The 16342-nt window shown below is 42.8% G+C and overlaps 1 long non-coding RNA gene across 1 annotated transcript in view; it reads right to left on the bottom strand.

The window, feature by feature from the left end:
- Positions 1–6714: 6714 nt before the first annotated feature.
- The window catches only part of LOC308193611, a 47450-nt gene continuing 37822 nt past the window's right edge, over positions 6715–16342 (bottom strand). The window contains exons 3-5 of the long non-coding RNA XR_013949811.1: positions 10550–10665; positions 10050–10254; positions 6715–8751 (exon numbers count right to left, since the gene is read on the bottom strand). This is a non-coding gene — a long non-coding RNA (uncharacterized lncRNA). The remainder of the gene's footprint in view (positions 8752–10049; positions 10255–10549; positions 10666–16342) is intronic.

The raw sequence follows: 16342 nt of genomic DNA, 5'->3' as shown, positions 1-16342 counted from the left end.
TCAGTACACATATGCAGTGATATGAGCAGACTCCAGGATAGAAAACAGAAACATGTCTGCTCTGTGATATCCTGACCTCAGTAAAATTGGGGATCACATTTTTTCCATGATATTACGTTTCTTTCACAATTCACACCAAGCAGCACATCTCACTTAACTGTACCTAGTTTCTACTAGGGCACAGACACCACATGGAGAAAACCTGTGCAACTAACAAGGATTATTAAAACTCTCAGTGAAATAAATGCCACGAGGACTGTAAGCAACAAATGAAAGAAGCATCATTCCATGGTGTTGGAACGCCAGAAAAGCTGGACCTCCTACCCACCACTTGGACATCCAGTGAGCTTGCCGGGAAACAGCAGGTAACATTTCTCAGACTGTATTTTGTCTGTTCTTAGGATACAAGAAAAGCCTAAATAACGTAAGTTGAGAAGCATCTAATCTTCTCTTTTCCAATGTTGTCCTGGCATCAACTGCAGGCAGAAACTACCTCTTTGAACTCTACTTACACTTGAAAACATGAAAGGAACAAAATCCCTTAAGAGACCATCTTGTCTCTTAAGGGAACTACCATTAGTGATAGTGCTCCTCCAAGAGATAGTTCCAGTACACACAACAGAAGGCATGCCTCACATGTCCATATTATTAAAAATAATAATAATAATTAAAAAAAAAAAACCACATCTCCCTTCCTCTCATCCCATGGTGATCCAGAGGACTTTCCACAGAGGAAGAGGTTGTTTATACTGTCTGTCACTTAGGCAAGAAGCAAGAGAAGTCAGTAGCCATGATATAAAACATCTGTTTGAGCTACCGTAAAAGAAATGATCCGCTACTGGAAGAAAAAAAAAAAAAAAAAAAAAAAAGGACTGACTTCCAGAATAACATGAAGATGAAACTGCCAAAATAGAAAACATGTCTGTTTGCAACTTCTGCTAAAGAAAGAAGCCCACTCACAATAAGGATAACCCAGTAATTTGTCTCCTGAAGTGAAAGGACTCTCGCAACACATACAAGGTGTTTGAAATGTAAAACTTCCATGGAAAGACAATGACAATATTCAAATGCTGTAGAAGTTTACTACAAAAAAAAATTGTTCAACAAACATTTATTAAGCAGTATATTCAAAATGAACATTTCTTCCCATAGTGTTGCTTAGAATCTCATGCCACAGCCAACTTAATCACCTTAACCAGCACACCAAGAATATTCACAGTAGGCCTCTCACCACCTCATGCAAGGGTGAGACCCTTGGATGAATGATGGATGAATGTTCATCCCGATCTTGTTTTCCCAAGCAGTATCAAACTGGTGCTCTAGAGTAGTTAAGCAGAACCCGATTGTACTGGCCAATTGAACACCTCTAACTTTGATGGCTTTCACTACATAAGGATGTAGCTTAATGTCATGTACTATATTCTGTGCCATGTCAGAAAAAAACATTGGTTTCAGAAGTAAAATGCTATTACTACATATACTCAAATTCAAAGTATTACACTTAACTCATGATTTGGAGAACAGGGCTATATATCAATATACGATGAATCACCAACTTAAAATCAGTTCTGGTAGGCTAGCAGAAATCATCTTCTTTAAGAAGAAAAAAAAATAAGAAAACAAGAAACAAAAATATTGTATATTTCTACAAATACCTACTACTCAAACTATCTCTTCTGGTAGTTAGATGAGTTCTGTCCTGCAGTTAACTAATACCAACAGTCAAGCTGAGAAATTCTGAAATAAGTGAAAGAAAGGCAAAAAACAGCCTTTTCACAGAGAGAGCTAAGACTTAACAAGTACAGCAAATCATAAACTCTATTAGTAATATATATATATATATATATAATCTCACTACACTCTTATAATTGTTTTCCACATCCTTTTAGAACATCCTTCAACTCTTACTAAGTATCATCTGCTCCACCTGGATAATTCAATTAGCTTTTTTGAGCAGGTGCTTCTCATTTTCTGCTACCTGACAGAAAAACTCCTGAGTTTAAGTTATTTTAAAATACAAATGTCCAAATGCAACACACCACTATGTGGATACGATAATTAGGTTTGCAGAATGAGATGAAGATGACATCAAAAGTCATCTCTTCTTCCTTTTCAGTTCCGAACCCTGCTTCTTACCAAGTCCCAAATCTGACAAGATGGTGATCATTCATCTAGAAAGCAAATTGTGAGCAAATCGGACTAGATTTAGAAAGAGGAGAAAAAACAAGAGAAAACAAGATGAGCAAAGATAGGTGTAATTATGACAACCTGTAGCCAGCACAAAAAGACATTTGGGTTTAGTTCAGCACTGCCTAGTCATCTTTGTGCACTTCAGTGCTTAGCAAATTGTGAGAGAAGGTCTGCTGTTACCAATCTCACCGAGCTGATGAAACAGCTGAAAAAGTTAATAGCTTCTGACCTCAGGTGAGGGGCTGGTCATGATAGCATAAGACTCACCATGTCTGGTCATCATTTAAATAAGAGACTTCTGAGACAAAATCTGACATAAATAAAAGGAACAAAAAGCTAATTATAAAAAAAAAAAAACTGGTATTAATACTATGTAGGCATGTTGTTATATCAAACATCAAAAACATGCAAGGATTTAGTTTTAACTTGTGGAGTTTTACAAACACCATGCTCCAGACTGAATCCGTCTCTAATAACTCTCAGCACAGTTGAACAACACTTCTAACAACACCAGCACGGCATTCACTTTTATGCAAGTATCTGAAGTAGATGAGAACTTACTTAATGTCCTTTATTATTTTCTAATAAAATGTGAAAAGTTAAGAATACTGAAAGTTACTGAAAAGTAGAGCTGTGCCAGCAGTTTCCAGTGATGTCCTTACAAGATTTTTCCTCCAAGTGACATCCAAGTAGTTACAGAATTTATATATTCCGGCCCAGCACTCATTTAAAAACAAACTTTCTGTACCATGTGGTACTCCAGAGACATCTGGAGGATGAAAGAAATGGCTAAGAAAAATCACTACAATGTACTACATTATCACAGCACTAATTTAGGTTTCCTAAATTAGGCATAAGCAATTGGAGAGAAGGAAAGCACAGCCAGTGTCCTGCCACAGAATGTGGAGAGTCATTTTAGAGACAAAAATAAATAAATAAATAAAAAGGGAGGATCCAAGATGAAACACCAGAAATATTGTGAAGGGTGCAATGAAGTCACGGCATTCCCAGTTTGGAAACCTTCCAGGATTTCCATACTCAATAAATCTGTCTAGAAACACATATTGTGTCTTTATCGTGAGGAAGCAATTTAAACTCGTGTTTCAAGAGCCACACTGGAGCACAGACACACATTTTACCCACCACCACAACTAAAAGCAGAGATCTCCAAACAAAGATCCAAAAAAAAAAAGAAAACAAACAACTCTGCATTAAATGTGTTCTACTGCTAGAGTCTTATCTGTGTCCTCCTCAGTAGCACTTACCCAAGTCACTTATCTGTGGTAAATTCCCCTGCATGATGCCAAAAACAATACAGTAAATCATCACCATGTGGATTTATTCTCCCTCCACTAGATTTACTGGGCAGCAGCAAGCAAAAAAACAGCCCCAACCATCCTAAAACAATACTCCTTCACCATCAACAGGTCTCTCTAAATACCCCAACAAGGTGCTTCAATGACTGAATGATTTTTTCTTTCCTTTTTTCTTTTTTTTCTTTTTTGATGAGAGACTTTTCACAGCAGAATAAAGGATGAACATTTTAAGTTTATTTTAAAGAAAAGTACATTCAAGCAATAAAAGAAGAAAGAATGATGAAACAAGATATCCTGTATGTTTAATACAACTACTTTCAAAAATAAATAAACTGACTTTTGCTTTTAGTAAAAAGAGACAGGTTATTAAAGTCAATGAAATAGAGACACCCTCAAATGCTAACATAGTGCAAAGGGCCACCTTACCATACCAGATTGGACCAAGACCTATGTCCCAGCTGAGTTTGTATAAACTAATTTGTAACATTCAGGCTGAGTCATGACATACCTACAAAGACTTGAGCAGTCCATGTGCATTTGCAAACACAGGCCATTGCATCAAAGGTCAACAAATGCCACCTAAGATGGTTTGCCATCTTGCCATGGTTTGCCATGACTATGAACATAAAACATGGCAAGAGACTTTTTTCTGAGCTTTTTTGACTTAGAAGCTCTAAAGAAAAACATTCTGGCCCAATCCTGCTTCAGTGTGTTTGGCTTTAGATATTTTCCTCTCACCTACATGTCCTCTTCCATCCCGCCGTTTGAACAGCAACATTATCACAAAGCACAGGTGCAGCTGACTACCACATAGACAGGCATTTCTGAGGAAATGGGAAATAGTACCAGAAAACAGCACATAAAGTAGAAGGCAGGAGCACAGAGACAGAACTTCCTTGGCTCGTGCTTCCTGCCCGCTTTGCTGGCCCACCACAACACCCTCTGTCCCCTGCTTGTTGCTTCCCTTCTGTCCCCTCTTGGTTGTCTGCTCAGGACTTAGTAGTACTTCTGCGTGGTAAAGAGAAGTACTTTGCATAAAACTGGCTTGCTGGATTACCAAAACAGAGAAGAGATGCATAAATAGAGGGAGGCACAGAAGGAAGAGCTCAATGACTTAAAAGAAACACCACCACACAAAAACTGAAACAAGACATTTTAAAGAAACCAGCCCTGTACGTATGTGTCAGATTTACAAGACTGCAGGCTCTTTGGAGCAGGGACCACGCAAGACAAGGTGCTTATTCAGTGCTCATGTACAAGCTTGCCATCAGCTGAGGCTGCCTTTGGACATGACCTCACTCTAAAAACATCCCCCTTCATCACAGTGGTCCTTGAAAACTGCCTCCTGGCTAGTTGATCCTTATTATGGATTTCACAGTAGCTATCGGGTATATTTGTATAAGTCTTTTTTTTTTAAAAAGAGAGAGAGAGAAATAGAGATACCTGGAGAGTAGCGGGGGGAGAGAAGTAAAAAAGCACGTCTGAACAGATGATCTCTACCGTCCCCCCCTCCTGCTGCTAGAAGCTTCCCACTCAGCTTCTGCTCCTATTTGTTCATCTTTTTCTGGCAAGAACTGCTCTTAACTGTGTTAATTTTCCTTTTTGTGGGTTAATGTTGGGTAACGTGCTTGCAATTGCCCACAACTAATAGATTTCCAGTGATTGACTTTACTGCACTCCTGGCAGTAAGTAGGGCACATTTCTTGAACCGGGGTCATTTTAAGGGATTCCAGAAAGTACCTTCAGACATTTCATGGCTTCATTTAAACAGCTACTTTCCTGGCTCCATGCAGGATTTTGAGCAGGAGGACAGTATCTTCAAAGGGAGGTCACTATCCCCCTGAATATTAAGTGAGAACCGTTTCAAGAGTTTGTACAAAGCATGAAGCATGACCTTTTTTCATTTATTTATTTAAGGCTAAACTTGGCAGATATGAAAATATCCAACTGTAGTTAGACAGCCATGATCTCAGCCTCTGGCTGTGCAAAGACATCTTAAATCTGTAGGTTCTGTGCAGATCCAGGGGATTTTGCCAAAATCTTTCCTGAATAAAATTAAATATTCCTTCATGTTGAGCTTTACAATTTTTGTTCCTCTCTCCTTCGTAGTCTATTATAATCCCAAATTAAAAATACATAATGCTTTAGGATTAGCAGTGCTTATTCTGCAGTTTCCCAGCCAAAAATGATTGCTATCATTCTTTAACGATTAAAAAAGGCTAAAAGTGTCACACATCTGCCTTTAAAAAACCAGCCAGGCATAGCCAGTTCCTAATTAATCTCTGTTTACCTGGAAGTGATACAAGGAGAAGGTGGGAACACTTTGTCCTACCACAAAATCTCCAGAATGCTGACACCCGAGGCTGGGTTGTAGTTACAGAATAAATGCAACCTGCCAAGATCATCCTCTAAGAAGCTGCATACTCGAAGCCATTCACATCATTAGATGCAAAGGCCTAGATTAAGGATCTTATAGATGCTTTGGCCTTTCAAAACCTGATAAAAGCATTCCAGACAACACGTCTGTATATGTATAGCTGCATCAGTCTCTTCCCCTCCTTGGATTTAGCAGCTTCACATCCTCACGAAAACCCTTCCAAATCTGCATGTGCAGTATTAGTTGGACTGTAATTGAGGTTTCTTCGTAAATACTGGCTACCACTGGACAAGACCATGATTTCATATTTTACAGGGCAGAGAGTAGATGACTACCTGTAGCTTTCTGTCTATCTATGCAGACAAAGAGCAGTGGGTCTCTTCCCCGAGATGCGGCAGAGGAAGGCGTGTGTCTAGGTCATAGTTGTCCTCCTGTGTAGTTTTACATCTTCACACTGCCGCTGTTGCTGTGCCAGCTGTAGGTTTCCCATCTAGTCAAATCCTGCATCTCATGTGCATCTTCGACTCTCTGCCTAAATCTTAGCATGTAGTTCTTAGATACTACAGTGAAATCCCAAGCACTTTCAGACTTCCTCATGCTAATTCAAGCATATACAGTTTGAAAAAAATATAGTGGCATAGCATGCACTAACAGGCCACGCAAGCCAAAGGACTAGTGGTGCAACAATGCTGAATGTCCAAATAGGACCTTCTGAAAACAAGTATCTCTATATCAGGAATCAGCCTATTTCACGTACCAGTACCAAAATCCAGTGCAATTTCCATGATTTGCCTTAAAACCCTGTGTGGGCCACAGCACTGCCATCTGGACTCAAAAGTCCCATTGCAAGAAAGTGCTGCAGTCCTTCACATACCGTAAACAAAACAAAACCAAACAACAACAACAACAAAAATCCACCAACATCCCCAAAATACTGAAGGCAAGAGCCTTGAGTTATCCGATGCAAAGTTTGGCCTGTACAACATTTGTTGCATTTTCAATAAGTTACTGAACTTCATAAGAAGACAAGTGTTCCTTAAAATGAGGGAGAGTGGCAGAGCAGAGAGAACTGACCACAGCTCCACCCACACAGCCAGGGACCGAGGACACTTCATGTCCTATGGGCATGTTCACCTGTTAGTTACCACTTCCCAGACAAACTGTGATAAGACTCTTTAAGCTCTTTTTTGATTTGGCCTTGGAAGAGACTAGGAGCACTCACAGAGTCTTACGTTAAATATTGTCTGGAAATGGAAAATAAAAGCAGAAAAGCAGGAGGAAGGCCACTTACTCAACTGCCTATTAACAGCCTCTATGTGTGAGTGCTCCCAGTCTCCTTCCTGGCAATGTCACACAGAGCTGAAACCACCTGTAGGTTATTAAATTTTCTTCCCAAAGACAGCTGGAGAACTTGCATGGGCAGTTACAATGGAGACCTACCATCTGATCTTACTCATTTGCAAACTGTAGTTACTAAGCATAACACTAGAAAGAGATTAATAATATACAGACTGGATCTGCAGAGCCTGAACAATAATTATAGGCAACATAAACCCATCTTGGCTGTAGTCAAGCTAAAGGAAATATGACAGAAAGACAGTGCAGGTGAAAAAGGATTAAAAAGTGAAACGTAAGTCAGGACTTTCCATGGGAATGGTCAAGAAAGCTAACCTGATCACAAACAGAACAGTCAATTTGCTTACCTTACATAGATACTCCTAATACTTGGTTATGCTAACCTAAAAGCTACATACAGATTTAGTAATTTTTGTAAAAATTATTATAAAAAGGTCAGAAGAACACTATCTTTGAGAACAGACATTTAGTCCATGCTCATGCAGAGGCTGCCATCTCCATACACCCTGCTATCTTTGCTTTCTGGCTTTTGCAGCTTTAATCTCTAAGTTAAGTAAGCTTTCCCTTGAAGACTGGCCATCTATCAGCGATTTGATTTCCCAGTATAATCTGAGGGTTATCTTTGTTTCCTCTCTCATTTATTTATCATTATTATCATTTCATATTGCTGTCATGTATGACTCCTCCACCTCCGATCTTCATGGCACTGTTTTTTATTTTTAATTCTCCTCTATTAAGTCTGGGCCCAACACTAACCAGAAAACAGTGTAAGAGTCAATCTATTACTAATGGACCCTCAGCTGACTTGACTAAAACACAGTGTGGAAGGCTTGACACACGAAATACAGTTGCTTACTCCACATGTTAGCAGACATACTAGGAATGAGCTTAGGAAGACAAGCTCAATTGCCTAATGTGTGGGCACACCTTAAATGTCAACATTATTAGCCATCACACTGTGACTGAAGTGATAAACACACAAACCTAATGTATTCAAGCCCATCGAACCCCGACAGTGTCCCTCTTCTCCTCCTCCAGCATAAGCCACAACTGTTGCTCAATGAGTTGCCAAGGTTTCTGCGTTATCACTAGTAACTCGAAAACATGATTGTGCCCAAATCGTACAGAAACTTTAAGGCCATGGGGGGAATGCACAAAGCAGCTTTATTAATATACTAGTGCTTTATTAGTGATCATTACAGCCTCTGTTTTTTCATGTTATTAACATAATGCCTTTTAAAAAATAAATAAATCGTCAATTTCATGTCACTTGGCGTTCGCAGCTCTCCTCCTTTCCTATAGAGAAGCACCTGACTGTGATATGTTCAAAGACCATGGCAAGCTGGTGATGAAGCCGTAAAATGCAGCCCTCTGACAACACTGTGAGGTCAGGTGAAGGCAGACACAGATCCTCTTGTACATTAGTAATAAGGGTAGTAGATACACATTCCTTCGCTGACCAGGAATAGGGAAGCTGCTTCATTTATTCTTTTTTTAATAACAGAAGAATAGCTAAGGAAAACAAACAAAAAATACAACACAAGGTCAGGGCAATGCAGGCAGATTCATATAGATCTTCACTCGACCAGAAATCAAAGAAAAACTGCTAACTTTTTACTTTACTTCATCTGAAAGATTAGCCACGTGTTTTCAGTTTCCCTTCATTTTGATCCTCCCACCTTTATGATTTTCCTTTAGTTTTAGAAGGTATTCTAAATCAAGAGCCTTCCTTCTGTGTCAGCAAGGGTCTCTCTTGCCCAGCCAATGCCACTAAAAGTCGAGGGAGCACCTGAGGCCACTCAGGCTCCCTGCACAGTCCAGGGGATGTCTCCCTGGAAGATCTTTTCCACAGTAGCTCCCTCTCCATTGACGAGGGCAGGGAAACAGCAAGAAGCAGGCGTGGACTCAGCCAACTGTACAACCTGACTGCATCTAACAGCAGCTGCTGCCTTGAGTCAATGCTCACTGGTAGGCTGGAGCATCGCTGTCTCAGGGCTGGGGCCAGGACAGGAGGAACAGATTAACGAACATCTTGTGCTCGCAGCCAGATGGAAACAGGGCTACAGCATCATCATGGCAGGAATTATCCTACAGCTTCATGGAGCCATAACTGGAGTCCCAAGATCCAAGAGATGGTTTTCCAGGAAAATGGTTATTTAATCAAAGTCCCGCTCTCAAAAGTCACTCATGCACTCAGGAGACTTCTCCGCTGTTTTTCACTGAAGCTTCAATTTCTGACACTCTAGGCATTTTTATAGCATTACCATACATGCTACATGAGCAACATAGCTGAAATATCTAAATGCCCACAAATAATTAAAAAGTCATCCCTATTTTTAAAATGTTCAGATAAATTTATTTCTAGGGCAAGTCCATAATTCATCCAAAGTAACACTTTCCAACCAAAGCAACTATGTCAAGTACTTAAAATATCAGCACTGTCCCTACGGCTCTGCCTCATGACGTTGGTCAGGATAGCTTTTTTCCCCTAGAATATAGATAGTGACCTCACTTCTTGCTAGCAGCAGCTCCAGACCGAGCTGTGCTATGCAGTACTGCACATGTCCTCTCCTGCATGGAAACACCAACTCAGCAAAATGCTTAAGAGCAAGCCTTTTATTTTACTTCAAACAAGGCTCATAAATTTGTACCTCGGCACACACTAACATACCTTTCTGAAACAAATGGGAACAGAAGAGCTCCTCAACAACCTTTATGAGCCAGTGGATGGGAAGGCAAGTCAGCAACAACCTGAGGAAGATACTTTTTTTCCCAGGACTGCTTACAATGCTATTTTACAGCATATGTACCTTGTCCATTCTCTCTTTCTTCCCAAGCATTCTGAGTTTTCCTTAGCTTTACATCTTTCCAGCATTCTGTTTGCAGCTCCACATACTTTGAAGTGGGTTGGTACAGCTGTCTTCCCTTTCAGCATGTTGCATTTGATCCTCTGAAACTAAAAGTTAGACCCAATCTTTCCTTTCCTTCCACAGCATCTGGAAGGCAAATCCTTGACTGTTGCAGGACAAAGTAATGAAAAAAATCAAAATCTAACACAAGAAACAATCCGTAACCATCGAGCTAATCAGCTTGGAAAGCATGGTTTTCCCCCCCTTTAAAAAAAAAAACTTAAAGAACCGTTGTTACGTTTCTGTGCCCCTCCCATCCCCCCCTCCCCCCCCACCCCCTTGGTGACAAACTTTGCTGAACAAAGTCAAAACTATCACTTTTTTTTCCTTTGTATTACAATATTGGCACAATAAATAAATAAATAAATAAATACATCTGTACAATAGGTCCCTTCTCTTACCCATGCCCTCACAAATGCATAAGCCTCTCTTGTTAAACTTCTTAACTCCAAGTAGGCAGATCTTCCAGAGTGGGATACAGAGATACGGTGGGCTTGATTATCTCATGGATCAGAAGCTAAGTGGAAAGAAAAGAATTACCCGAACACAGAAGATGGAGAGGAGGAAGTACAGGAGAAACAGAAGCCTCTAATAGCACTCACAAGGGAAGAACTGCTTTGCTTTTCCACCTGCCTCACAGAAACGCGAAGAACAAGAGCATGCGGAGCTCAAATCCCAATTGCCCCATATGTGATAAAACCACTAATGGAGTAAAGACTGTAACTGAACCGATAATGACAGAGCACAGGGTTAGGGGCGGAATTCCAATGCAGAATTCTGGGTTCAACTCTGATTTCCATTACATCAATGCAAACCTTGAAAAAAAGGGCAGAACTCAATCTTCTATGTCTGTTGATCCCAAATTAAGATTTAATAATAATCAATAGCTTTATACCAAAGTTCAAGACAAATGTGAATATTAAGCACTCGCACAGATTATCTAGTATTAGTCAAAGACTAGTTCAGTATTAACTGCTCCCCTAGTAATTACTAGGGAAGTATCCTTTGCACAGAAGTGATTCTCCATAGGGCTATCCTTATTAATAACTGGGACCCTCAAAATCCTGCAAACACTTCCTTATGCACATGATTAACATCTATGCACATGGCTGATCACATTGAATTCAAAGAAATTAATCGTGTATTAAAAGTCACTCTTGGGCAGAGGTGTTTCTAGGAGTTCAACTTTGCCTCTGGAAGTGCTTTGCAACAGTTCTCTCTCTAGAGACCAGTTTTGCAAAGTGCAGAAGTCTCTCAACTATCACTTATATTTATGACAATAGAGACCATTCAGCACCCTCAAAAACTGGACCACAGGGGAGCTGGAGGAAGAAATGCATTTATTTATTTTCATACACAATCCAAAAACAAAAAGAGCAGCCCAATGAGAATTTAGAGTTTCTTCCTTCCCTGAATCCGTCAAATCCATCACACTCACAAATCTCTGCCAGAAAATGTCCAAAATACTGTATTCTTCTATACCCAGAAACTGCTGGATAATGATGAGCAGCATTACTGAATAATTTAAGCACAATGTCATGTCCTGAGAAGTGTCCATATTTTGTTTGTTTTTAAACCAACACCCTCCATTTTTGCATCTTCCACGCTAGCTTTCAACACATTCGTAGACAACAGGGATTCACAGAAAACAAGATTCTTCCCTTGATTTTTCTGTGCCACTATTTTGAGTAATGGGCTTATCACAGAAGGGAAGCCCTCTGCTTCAAATGCAATTGAAAAATATCTTTGCCTTCGGCTGGCACTGAAGCCAGAAAGAACTGGTCAAAAGGCAGGAGTCATCTGCTGAAATACAGTTGCCTACATCTATGCTAGATGTTTGGACTACTTTTGTATTCAGTTGGCAGAAACTGCACTTCTCAGATGTGATTCTGCTGACTAAACGTAGACTTTCACTTTGGGAAGAGATGAATAGCACCCTGGAAATGTTCTGCTTCCTGACAACAAAGGGAGGCCAGAGAGCTGCATTTCAACAGACGAATCCCCCCTTCTCAATGCTGGGTGTCACTAACAAGGTGCCACAAACACAGTGAATGACCACACCTGGTTCCTCTGGGGAGGCCCTATCAGCTTTGCCAGAGTTTCTGCAGATTAGGTAGGTACAAGTAAACCAGTACAGTTGCCCTAGGCTCCATGCACAGTCATTGGGAAGAAAGGGGCACCTCTGAAAGACAATTCAGCCCACGTAAAATCTGAGCACTCCCTGGTAATGCCACTGTGTCTCTACAGACTCCAGGTACAAGCCTTAGAGGCTCACCTCTAAATACGGTGACGCAGTGAAGTGCCGTGGGTTAGACACATGGTTTCAGGCTCTCGCTGTCGAGAAGCTGGGAGATGCTGAACGCTCTCATCCCTTACCTCCTCTCCACAACAGCGAGGCTTGAAACATGTGGCATCCATAGCGTCAGACCCTACTATACCAGGCGAGGTTACGGTATGGATTACAGAGCCCTTCATAGAATGCTTTGAAGAAGAGTAAAAACAAAACCACACCAGAGAGGTTCAAAAAAATCCATATCGTGGCCTACATAGAGTCTGTCCACCCACAGCTTTGCCAACGGAGGATAAACAAGAGCTGAATGAAACTCCACAAGCACACGCTTCAGTTGGCCACAAACCCAACGGAGTCTGGAGCAGCTAAGAATGAGTATGCGCCCTCTCACGATTTAAAAACAGAAATGCAGACCCTCAAAAAAGCAGCAATGGGCTTGTTAGCGAGGTGTGCCCTCGCTTTACCGAGCAACAGGGAGACTTAAGATGGCAGACCGGGGCCCAGGCCCTCCCGCCCTCAACGCTTCTGCCGCTGGGAGAAGTCACCTCATTAGCCGAGGACAGCAGAGCTCCTGAGTTCGAGTTCTGCAGGAACACAGCATTTGGCAGCCTCCAGAAATCTGAGCTCTCTATTTTTCTTCCCTTCGTTTACTAATGCCCATTTCCCCTTCCCCGCCTCCCTGCTCCCAGCGCACACACGTTTTAACGCTAAAGCCCGGTGGTTACATGGCTTTTCCATACTTCTGGGCAAACGCTGCACACGCTCACTCCAAACTAGCAAGCATGCCTCTCTACAGGGGTAGTAAGCCTACTGCAGGAACACGGTGCTTTGCACTGAAAGCCTTCAGATTAATCCAAAAAATCACCTGTGCACCTCACGCCTGCAGAAAGCCTCACACCCACCAGCTCACACAGAAATACGCTCACCACAGCATTGTGATACATGGCACACTCCTAATGGTTTCTACAGCTACGTACCCACAGACAATGTAATTAACAAGCCACATTCCTTCCTGTGAAACGCAAGGCAGAAAATAAACAGAAGAAAAGTTCATAAAAATAAAATCTGAGCTCAGAAATACAACTAAATTTTAAATTCAATTTCACCATTTACTGTGCCAAAGACGACACAAGCCCGGATTTCCTAGGTACAGCATAGGTTTTCAACCAGTTTGATTTACAAAATATCTTGTGTCCACTTAGAAGGAAAATGATACCTTATTTTCTCTCTTTGTATACACATCAATGCTTAATTAAAATATTTCTTCAGTTTCCATTTCATTTGCTGTATGCACATTGAAATCAAGAAAAAAAATCCAATTTTAAAGTTACATTTTGTTTTCTGTTTCTTGTTACATAACTAGAAGTGTCATAGGAAATACTATTGTGGAGTTAGGGAAAAAAAAAGGAAAGAAAAAGAAAAAAAAAAGAAAAGGGAAAACAAAAAAGGAAAACCAGACACACACCACTGCATCACAATAATTTGTAAGGTGTTCCTACACCCACTAATGGCATACATTTAAATTAAAATTACATGTAATCTATAGCCAAGTTTCAGATCTCTGCTGAATGCCCTTCCCGTGTTTAACCTCATCTATTGCTGACAAAGAGGTAAGATTTTCCAGGTTAGTAACAGCAAAATTCCACATATTGCAAAAAAACATTGAATGCTGTCATGCAAATAAAGTAATTCACAGTGTCTGAAAATGTCCCTCAAATGTCAAGATTGGTCTTAAGCAGACAAATGATAAGAAAATCTGGACATGAATCTTATTTTCTTGTGGGAGAGCCAAGCAATTTAAAACCAACAACCATATAAACCCTAAGCCATATCTTTTGAAAGAGATGGTGAATCACTAGGAGTGCTCCTTCCTAATGAAACCAGAAGAGCACACCAGTCACTGTAGTGGAGACATTTCATTGCAAAAAGCAAAAACATCCATGGTGGTGAGTGAATTTCATGATCTGGGCGACTCGTGACACGACGAGCCTCCACATCCTTCACAAAAAGGGCCCCGGACTCCATGTTGGAGAACACACTCCTGCCATCCCTGCCGGCTCTCTGCCCAGGCTTACACCTGCCCGGACAGAAGCTGCGTATTTCTGAATCCGAGCAGACAAAGAGACACGCTCGCGGGGCCACCTGAACCCACTGCACCCCCACCGCCTCCCATCGTGGTCTCCAGAGCCATTTGCAACAGCCTGAAACACTGCTCTGAATCCAACTGGTATTTTTGTCTCTCCCCTGCAGTACAGCTCCAGCCCCAGAGCACTGTAGCTGAGCTTGGTTCATCTGGGCCCACTTAGTCGAAACAAACACAAGGAAGGGAACCCACTGGGCTGTCTGAGCAGCAAGAAATTCGGCTGCAGAACGCCCTCCCTCACACTTGTGTGCATAGCTGATTTTACACCACCCAGCCTCTACATCGATATTATCTTGTCAAAAAAGTGCAGAGCAGCTTTCACCACAAATACTTGGAGCTTGAAAATTACAGCAAAGCACCAAGGCTGGGGAAAAACCAACTTTAGCTGGATGCAAAGTGCGCTGCAAGTGCAGCATTGGAAGCCCCGACATGACGCAACCGAAATCACACCAGGGATGGGGGCTCGCCGAAGGAAGCGGGACCCACGCGAAACCACAACGTCTATACCAGGTGCCTCCAGATCACCAGCTGCCCAAGCCGAGAACAGCCTGCGAGCAGATTTACACGAGCTACAAATCAATGAGGCAGCATGGCTATACCACCGCCAGTGACGAGCAGCGGCGGGGAAGGCAGCCGGACCTCCCGCCGGACCCGCAGCCCCCCTCGGCTCCCCACCCTCGCCCCCTTCCCTCTCCCCATACCCTTGCCCCTCTTAACCCTTCCCCTGGCAGAAGCTCGCCGTCGGCGCGGGGGGACCAGCCCTGCTGTGTGGAGCCCGTCGTGGGAGCAGCCTGGCCTACGCGCCCAAGTCACCCCGCTGTCGGTGGGCTGCAGGAGGCCAGCTGGGCCGACGCGCTCCTGCGGTGGGCTGCCGGCTGCCCACCGCCCGGCCACCTGCAGGCCTCCGCCGCCCTACCTTGCTCCTCGCCGGCCCCAAAGCGGGCTCTGGGGTCCTCGGGGGGGAGCCGGGCTCCGCCGCCCTCCAGGGCTTTGCGTTTCTTCGACATCTGGTCGGTGTTTGGGAGTTGAGTTTCTCCTCTCTCTCTCTCCGGGGAGATGAGTGTGTGTGGAGAGAGAGGGAGAGTGTGAGAGAGAGACACGGGGAGGGAGAGAGAGAGAGATTGAAAGAAATCGCTGCTTAAAGAGAGGGGAAGAGACTTTGGAGTGGCTGGAGAGCAAGTAGGAGGCAGGGACTAAGTGGAGAAATCCTACAAATCACAATCCCATCAATTCAGCCCCACGTCTAAAGGGGCTGTTTAGGTCCCCCCCTTCCTTGCTCATTCATCTGAGCGTGTGTGAGTGAAAATTGGAGAGGCAACAGTCCTCTGCTGTTTTCCCAAATGTTAGCGGGTGGTGCTTTTTTTTTTTTTTAATATATATATATGGGGGGGGGAGGGAGGAAGGAGGGAGCCGATTGATATTATTTTCCCCTGTTGGGATTCCTCCTGGTTAAAAAAAGACAAGGGGAAAGAAGGGGGAAAAAAAAAAAAAAAAGGTAAAAGCTGAATGGATTGGGGGGAGTGGGGGGGGCGGGGGGGAAGCGGGGAGGATGAGAGGATTAAAAAGCAAACCGGGAGCAGAGGAGGAGGGATGACAAGAGCCTGCAGGTGCAGGGAGGCTAAATTCCCTGCAGGGGTCATGTGCTGCGGGAGCCGGGGATCCTGGGCTCCCCGGGGCCGGCGGCGGAGGGCCGGGGCCGGGGGGCGGCGGGGGCGGCTCGGCGGGGGCTGCGGCTGCGGCACCTGCGGGGGGCTCGGCGCT

This window comes from Anser brachyrhynchus, assembly GCF_964034855.1.
Source record: "Anser brachyrhynchus genome assembly, chromosome: 3".
Taxonomy (NCBI): domain Eukaryota; kingdom Metazoa; phylum Chordata; class Aves; order Anseriformes; family Anatidae; genus Anser; species Anser brachyrhynchus.
This window is presented reverse-complemented; position numbering and strand designations above follow the sequence as displayed.